The following is a 9,165-nucleotide window of genomic DNA, read 5'->3' on the forward strand; positions in this document are numbered from 1 at the left end:
AATCGTTATGTCCATAACGAGTCCGGATGTGGTCTTCTCCATGTCCTCCTCCCTAACCCTGACCTGATGGTACCCAGACCTCAGGTCTATCTTGGAGAACCAAGATGCCCCCTGCAACTAATTGAAAAGATCATCTATCCTCAGGAGTGGATAACGGTTCTTCACCATCAACTTGTTCAACTCTCGGTAGTCAATGCACATCCGGTGTGAACCATCCTTCTTCCTGACGAAGAGGATCGACGCTCCCTATGGAGAATTGATCAAATGGATGAATTGTTTTCCTAGTAGTTCCTACAACTATGATGACACCTGCATCTCTGGTGGTGCCAAACGGCACGACGCCTTGGCAATAAGGGTCGCACCTAGCACTAAGTCGATCCTAAACTCAACCTGCCTCTCTGGAGGCCCTCCTAGTAGCTCCTCCAGGAACACGTCAGCAAACTCCCTGACCACCGAAACCTCTAAAACTGAAATTTGATCTCTGACCTGTGTATCCACCACATACACTAGATAACCAGCACACCCGTGCTGAATGTACTATTGAGCCCTGGCAGCTGAGCAAAACCTTGATTCCAATCTGGTACCCTCGCCATAGACAATTAGTTCTCCCCCACTTGGGATTCGAACCAGTACCTGCTGACCCTCGCAGTCGATCATGGCATTCATCAACTAAGCCATTCCATCCCCACGATCACACACACATCCACCTTGGGGATAGGAATCAAGTCTATCAGGGAAGACACCCCGAAGATATCCAACTCATATCCTCAATAGACCGAGGAAGCAGAAACTCCATGTTCTTTGGCAATAGAGACTCGCAACAGACACTCTAGCTCTCCTACTGGCACATTAAACTCCTCGCTAAACACCTAAGATTAAAACAACCGACTCGCCCCCGAGTCAAATAAAACCAATGTAGGCAAGGAGTCACTAAAAATGTACCAAATCACAGGAACAACAAATAAGCGTAAAAAAAATATATAATAAATGAGAATAAGGATAGAAACATACCAGCAACCACATCCGGTGCTGCTTTGGCCTCCTTCGTTGTATGTTGGAAGCCATGTCCCTGAGCCCTCGGGGGGCTCTGCTCTACCCCGCCTCATATCGGTAATCCTAAGTGTAACTAGTGCTGGAACCAGTGTCGGCCTAGCAGCGAGTTGCGGACAGTTGGTCTTCACATGACCAACCTGATGATAGAGATAGCAGATCCTCATGTCCTGAACCGGGGCCGTCTGGCGACATATCCCTGCGAAATGCCCATCATGTCCGCATTTGCAGCATCCGCTATCCGATCTACAAACCTCTGAATGACCCTTCCCACACTTGCCACAAGTGTAGCCCTACTATCCCCCTACTCTAGAATCAATGGTCTTAGATCGCTTCACCGCCGACTGTGATTGTGTCGGGGCCCGCTGCTTCTCCTTTAACTGCAACTCAATCTCCAAATCACACCACCTAGCAGCCTCCTGTAGATCTAGCAGGGTATCACACCGCTGAGTAGGAACAAATTGACGGATATCAGTCTTAAGCATGCTCAGATAACGTGTCATCTGATCCTGCTCAGAGGCAAACTCCAGGCAGAACATCGCCCTCTCCATGAACATGTGGGTGATCTTCATCACTATCTCACCTGTTGGATAAGGTATCTAAGTCCATAACTATATTTGGTATGTACTTGACCCGATTTAGCATGGTCCATTTAGGTTGCATTTCACCAGAACAATTTGTAAGGATGGATTTTTGAGAAGAGGATATTTATGATTAATTAATATATTATAAGTTTAATATATTAATATGAAATCATATTATTAGCATTGGTCAAGAATAATTTGTAATTAATTTAGAGATCAAAAGGAGACAAATTAGATATGGATTCTTATAGAATGGGCCAAAGGTTATTTAGGATAGGCTAAACCATTATGGAAATCCATAAATAGTCTATGGAGGTTTTTTCCCATGGATCCTAAGTAATGTGAAAGTTCATGGGTATTAGGATTTACATGGATGTAACCCTAATCATGCCACACTATATAAGGACTCCTCTAGCTGCTAAAATCGGCACTAGTATGTGTGCAAGAGCATAACAGATTTTGTGTGCAAAGATACTCTCTCTCAAGTATTCCAATTTTTAGTGGTGATTTGTGGTTCCATTTGAGGCATTCACATTATTGGTTCTAGGCTCTTAAAGCTCCAAGTAAAAAGCTACATGAAAGGTATGTTATATAACTAGTTTTGGTATACAAGTATGAAATTTTTGTATGCTAGTTAGGGTAGTGCTTTGGAAAAATCAAATTGCATGTATAATTAGACAAAACATAGATCCAAGGCATTTAGGGTCGTATGTGCACCTTAAGGTTGTTAGCATGATCAAAACCCATCAGTGGTATCAGAGATTATGATTGTTTTCCATTATACTTGATGCTACTTGTTTTCAAAGCTTCAAAATTTGATTTTCTACTTTCTGGATATTGGACTTGCCAAGTTCACTAACAGACTCGTTGATTCACCCCCCTTAAATTGACCAAATCGCCGAGCTAGTTCATGCACTCGACGAGATGGTGCTCCAGAATGCAAATTTTCGAGTTTTAAAGCTGAAATTGGACTAAAATCATTACCCTAAACTATTTTTGAACAAATAAACCTATTTTTGATGTGGTAATGATTATGCTTATCGAATTTCAAAAATAACTGTCAAAGTTTCATGTTTTGTATTAGTTTTCATGAAATTTATTTGAAATGAATTATCTTGATCATATGAGTTTAAATGAATCATGTATGAATTATTTGATTATTGTTCTAATTAAAATAATAATCTAATGATTTTAATGGGCTCTATAATTTGTCCTCAAGTTATAGAATTCCAAAAGTCTTTTCCTTAAAAGAGTCATTAAACTCGTAGGTTATAGAGAATGAAGAGTCTCATTTTTAAAACACCATTAAACTGATATGTTACGGAGATGAAAAGTTTTGAAGCATTTCAAAACTTGCCCTCAAGTTTTGGAATTTGTAAAGTCACACACATTAATACTTTAATTCCAAACCCTAGAATTTTAAAAGTTTAAAACTCAACACTTATACTATTATAATATTATAAGTTTAATTATATATATATATATATATATATATATATATATATATATATATACGTATGTATAAGAACTAGTCTTACCGTTAGTCGGCCTCATTCTCAAAGCCGGTCTATAAGGGGGTATAAGGCTATTGCTTATAAAATGGAAATTTAATGGGTATCAATTCTCACCCATCGCTTCCTTGATTGGTGGAGGGTGGTTAGCTGAACGAGTAAGATAGGTCACTATCACTCATTAAGTATAATGATAATTATAAAGTAACTAAATGTTTTATAAATTCCCAATTTGAGTTACTTTAGGAAAATGTGAAATTGATGCTAACCCATGAAATTAAACTTTACACCTTACCAAGTCGTTAGTGGAGCATGTATGGTTAACCGGCACACTCACATGGACTAGTAAGGGTGGTAAAGGGTGGCTAAATGTTTGTCATAGATCGATGGAGCGTGTGTGGTTAACCGGTACATCGATTAGGTGATAAATGACATTAAGAGTACCAAGTATATTTGCATGGTTATTCACACCTTGTTTGTGATCCTCGGTATCCCAGTCACAAACTTGAAGGGCATAATAGAGATTTAAACATGCCATTGAAAATTTCAATGAATCTCAAAAGAATCTAGGAATTTTAATTCATCTAAAACCTAATAATCAATTTTGTTTTTCATGGTGGAAATTGGTAAATCGTCATTTACCTTCCTTCAGATTTTTTACAACTTGGATTACGGCATCCCTTTTTCAAATTGTAAACTATTGTGTTGGGTCCTAGCCTTAATATTTCATTTGGGTGTTATATAAAGGACTCTTATCTAATCTAAACTTTGTTATCTTCTTTTTCAGATGTCTTCCAACAATGCCTCTGGCTCAAACCCTACTGGCTCCTTCTCTCTTATGAACTAGGGATGACAAAAACCCCCGTGGGACCCCGATCCCGTACGGGAATTTAAAAAAAAAAACGGGAGCGGGAACGGGGGCAAAATTAAACCCCGCTTATTTTCGGGACCGTGGTCGGGAGTTGGTATTTCCGTCCCATACTCCCGCACGGCCCCGGTAGTACATTTATGTAAAAAATATATATTTAATATAAAATACATATATAAAATAGATTTTCTAATTTTAAGTGTAGGTTAGGTTTCATTTTCCCGTTTCCAATTAATAGATATTGAAAAGGTAGTGAATTGATCATATATTTTTGGATATGTAAGTATTTTATATTTGTAATATTGGATTTGTCATATTTTATATTTTTAAGATTGATGGAATTGTCGTTTTGTAATGTTGAATTCGTAATGTTGGATTTTTAATTTTTTAGTTTCTAAAAGATTATGTCTTAAACTTTTAAAGTTATTAAAAATAAGCTTTTTAGCCTAACACAAAGTAGTTGTTTAGCAAAAACAAAAAAACAAATTTTAAGCGAGGGAACAAGGGGAACGGGGGGGGGGGGGGGACCGGGGGTGATGGAGGTAACCGATGGCGGGACCGGGGGCTATATAAATAGGGGAGTCGGGGGCGGGACCGGGAGCGGGGGAAACAATTGGTTTCGGGGGCAGGAGCAGGGGCAGCTACTCCCGCTCCCGTTTGGTCCCGTTGACATCCCTATTATGAACCTTTGTAGGAGATTCATCTTCGATGGTACTAATTTCAATGGCTGGATTAGGAACATCAGGATGGTCACTCGTTATGAGAGCAAGGAATATATCCTAGACAAGGAGCTTAAGGTTATTGATGAGTCTTCTGCTACTCTTGAGGAGATTGCTGAGTACACTACCCATGAGAAGGATGCCACTAAGGTGTCATGTATCATGCTGGAAACTATGACATCAGAACTCCAAAAGTCCTATGAGGATTTCTACCCTTATGAGATGCACCAAGACCTGATGGAAAGATACCATCAGAGTGGTCATCAAGAGACGTATCAAATCATCACCTCCATGATAACAACTAAAATGAAGGATGGAGAGTCCATCACGGCCCACTTGCAGAAAATGCAAAGGTTTATGGACCGTCTGCTGAAGTTGAAAGTGAACTTCGATGAGGAACTGGCCATAGATATTATTCTATATTCTCTGCCTCCCTGTTATGATCAATTTCATATGACTTATCATATGAACAAAGAGGGGGTCACCCTCAACAAGCTTCAAGGACTTTTGAGGACTACTGAAAGTAGTCTCAAAGGTAAGAATGTTGTTACCACTCCTAATATTGCCCCAGTTCTGGAAATTAGGCAAGGCAAAGGGAAGAAGAGGAAGACCCCTTCCAACGGTCACAAGGGAAAGTCTCTTGATGGGTCATGTTCTAGTGGAACTAAAGTTAGTCCTACTACTCCCCCACCAACCTAAAAGAAGCAGAGTGTTTCTATTGACATGAAAAGGGGCACTGGAAGCGAATCTGCCCCCAAGTACTTGCACGATGTTAAGGATGGGAAAGTAAAACCCACCCATGCAAGAATTTACACTATATTTTCTAATAACTCACCACACACTAATTCTTGGGTCCTTGATACAGGTTGTGGAATTCACATTTGTTCTGATTTGAAGAGACTAAAAAGAAGTGAGGATGTGGAGCACGGGAAGATAAACTTAATCATAGGGAATAGGAAAGCTTCACCTGTCACCAAGATTGGAGTTTATTATTTATTACTTTGTAGTGGGTTAAAATTAGAGTTGAATAATTGTTGTTACTCGTCTGAAATGGCGAGAAATATTATTTCCTTTTATGGTTTGTACAAAAAATGTTTTACTTTTTTGTTTGATAATGAAAGTGGTGCTATTAATGTTTTTTATAATTATGTATATTATTTTAAAGCATTGCCCTGTAATGGTGTATATGAAACTGTGTTGGTTGTAGACAACATATGAAATAATATATTGCATATTGATTCTTCCATTAGTTTGGATAAATCATACTTGTGGCATTGTCGTCTTAGACATGTCAACAAGAAGCGCATAGGCCAACTCCAAAAAGCTGGAGTCTTGGAGTCTTTTGAATTAAAGTCAGATGATAGTTACGAATCTTGTTTGCTTGTAAAGATGACTAAGTCACCTCTCACTGGTGCTTACGAGAGGGGTGAAGGTTTGTTGGACCTCATACACACAGATGTGTGTGGACCCTTCAAAACCGCCACAAAGGATGCTAACTGCTTCTATGTGACTTTTACTGATGATTACAGTAGTTATGGCTATGTCTACTTAATCAAGCATAATTCAGAAACCTTTGAAAGATTCAAAGAGTTTAAGCAGGAAGAGGAGAATCATTTGGATAGGAAGATAAAGATACTCCGATGTGATCGAGGTGGAGAGTATCTTAGTATCGAGTTCCTTGACTATCTTAAGGAATGTGGAATTGTTTCACAATTGACACCTCCTAGGACACCACATCTTAATGGTGTGGTTGAGAGGTGAAATCAAACCTTGTTGGACATGGTTCGTTCCATGAAGAGTCAAGCTTCATTACCTATCTCATTTTGGGGGTATGCCTTAGAGACTGCTGCCCATATCCTTAATTTAGTCCCAAGTAAGAAGCTTGCCAAAACACCTCATGATATGTGGACAGGGAAGGTTCCCTCGTTAGCACACATCAAGGTTTGGGGTTGCAAGGCTTTCGTGAGACGCGAGACTCATGACAAGCTAGAACCTTGTAGTGAGTGGTATCTTCATTGGCTACCCACAGAAATCCTTTGGGTATCTCTTCTACTGACCGAGTGACAATGTTGTCTTCATTAAAAGGAGAGGAGTCTTTTTTGAGAGAGAATTCACAGGCCAAGGAAACAGTGGGAGGCAAATTTTCCTTGAAGAACTTCAAGAGTCAAGAGGTGAAGGAACCTCAAACACTAGCGATCAACCCGATGAGGAAACTCATGTTGAACCAATTGACGAATCTGTACCTCTAAGGCGTTCCAGTAGAGTTAGAAATACACCTGAGTTTTATGGTTTCCAAATTACTATAGAAGGTGATACATTTATCAGTAATAGCACACTGGTATATTTGGATGAACCTAACAACTACAAGGAATCCATGGCAGGCCCTGAGTCTGCAAAGTGGAAAGAGGCTATAGACAGCGAGATTCAGTCCATGTATGACAATCAAGTTTGGAACTTGGTTGACAATGTACCGAGTCGTAAGACAGTCGGGTGAAATGGATCTTCAAGATGAAAACCGACATAGATGGGAAAGTACACACTTATAAGGCACAACTGGTTGCAAAGGGCTTTACTCAAACTCCAGGAGTTGACTATGATGAGACCTTCTCACCAGTAGCAAAGATTAAATCTATTAGGGTATGCTAGCCATAGCTGCATTTCATGACTATGAAATATAGAAAATGGATGTCAAAACCGCTTTCGTTAATGGATAGTTGGTTAAGGATGTTTACATGAGTCAGCAAGAGGGTTTTGTTAATGTAAAGTACCCTAATAGAGTGTTTAAGCTTGAGAAATCCATATATGGATTGAAACAAGCATCTCGCAGATGGAATCTTTGTTTCGATGAGAAAGTCAAAGATTTTGGTTTTCGAGAAGAGGGGATGAGTCTTGTGTATATGTCAGAACTAGTAGGAGTATAGTTAGCTTTTTGGTACTGTATGTCGATGACATACTACTCATAGGAAATGACATCCCAACCTTACAGGAGGTGAAATCTTAGCTTGGGAAGTGTTTCGCTATGAAGGACCTCAGAGAAGTTGCCTATATCCTAGGGATAAGGATATTGAGAGACAGGAGTAAGAGACTAATTGGACTTAGTCAAAGTACCTACTTAGACAAGGTGTTGAAGACGTTCGACATGCAGAATTCCAAGAAAGGTGACTTACCGATCCAAAGCAATGCTAAACTGAATAAGACTCAGAGTCCGAGTACAGAGGCTGAGATAGTTGAGATGAGTTGATTGCCATATACTTTTGCAGTTGGATCGATCATGTATGAAATAAATTGTACTAGCCCTGATGTGGCCTTTGCTTTGAGCATGGTCAGCAGATATTAGGGGAACCCTAGTAAGGCTCACTGGACTACAGTAAAGAACATTCTTAAGTACCTATGAAGGACTAAGGACTGGGTTCTTATCCTCAGTGGGAGTGATGACTTGAGGATGATGGGGTATAGTGACACTAGCTTTCATAGCGACAGAGATAATTTCCGTTTTCAGTCAGGCTGGGTAATTACCCTAAATGAGGGAGTAGTTACTAAGAAAAGTTCCAAGCAGGAGATTGTAGTTGATTTAACGTGCGAACCAGAGTACATAGCAGCAAGTGAAGCGGCGAAGGAGGCGATATGGCTGAAAAACTTCATCGGATACCTTGGATTTGTGCCAGCTATCAAGGAGCCTATGGAGATTTTCTGTGACACCGATAATGCGGTTGCCTTAGCCAAGGAACCAAAGGATCATGCCAGATCCAAGCACATTGACAAGAAATATCACTTCATAAGACACAAGGTAGAAGAAGGACCCCTCGTAGCAAAGAGGGTATTGTAAGCATTTGCAGCATGTGAGGCACATCGAGCTGAAGGACAATATTAGTTTTAATGATTAGATAGCTATTTCTGAAACTTGTAATAGATAAAATGTAATTAACATTTGATGATTAAATAAAAGTTGTTGTTCATTTATGATTAAAGTTACTATCGTGTGTCAATCGTTTACTATTGTTTCAATTTTGCATGTTTTGACTTCCAGGATAATAAGACCATTCAAACTATACACAGTCGATCAAACTTTGGAAGTAGGTATTGAAGCAAGAATGTCATGAATTGGGCTTGTAGATGTATGAAGTGCTTAGACATAGCAAACGTTGCTACAACATTCATGAGTGCTCATAAGTTCTGAGTATTGGATTAAACCCATGCTCACTTTCATCACTTCATGGAATATATCTCGAGTGATCATGAGATGATAATATCATATAAATTTTCAAACTAAGAGATATTAGTTGTTGACTTTGAGTTGGTTGTGCATTGATAGTACGAAAACGCAACAGTAACTTGATGTCATAAAACGTGGTATTGTGTATGATTTGGTGAATAGTTAGTACAAAAATATGAGTCGAAATTTATATGTTCCTTTTAGTCCTTGGAGGATTAAA

Source organism: Lactuca saligna, chromosome 6 (assembly GCF_052625555.1).
Source record: "Lactuca saligna cultivar CGN05327 chromosome 6, ASM5262555v1, whole genome shotgun sequence".
NCBI classification, from domain to species: Eukaryota; Viridiplantae; Streptophyta; class Magnoliopsida; order Asterales; family Asteraceae; genus Lactuca; species Lactuca saligna.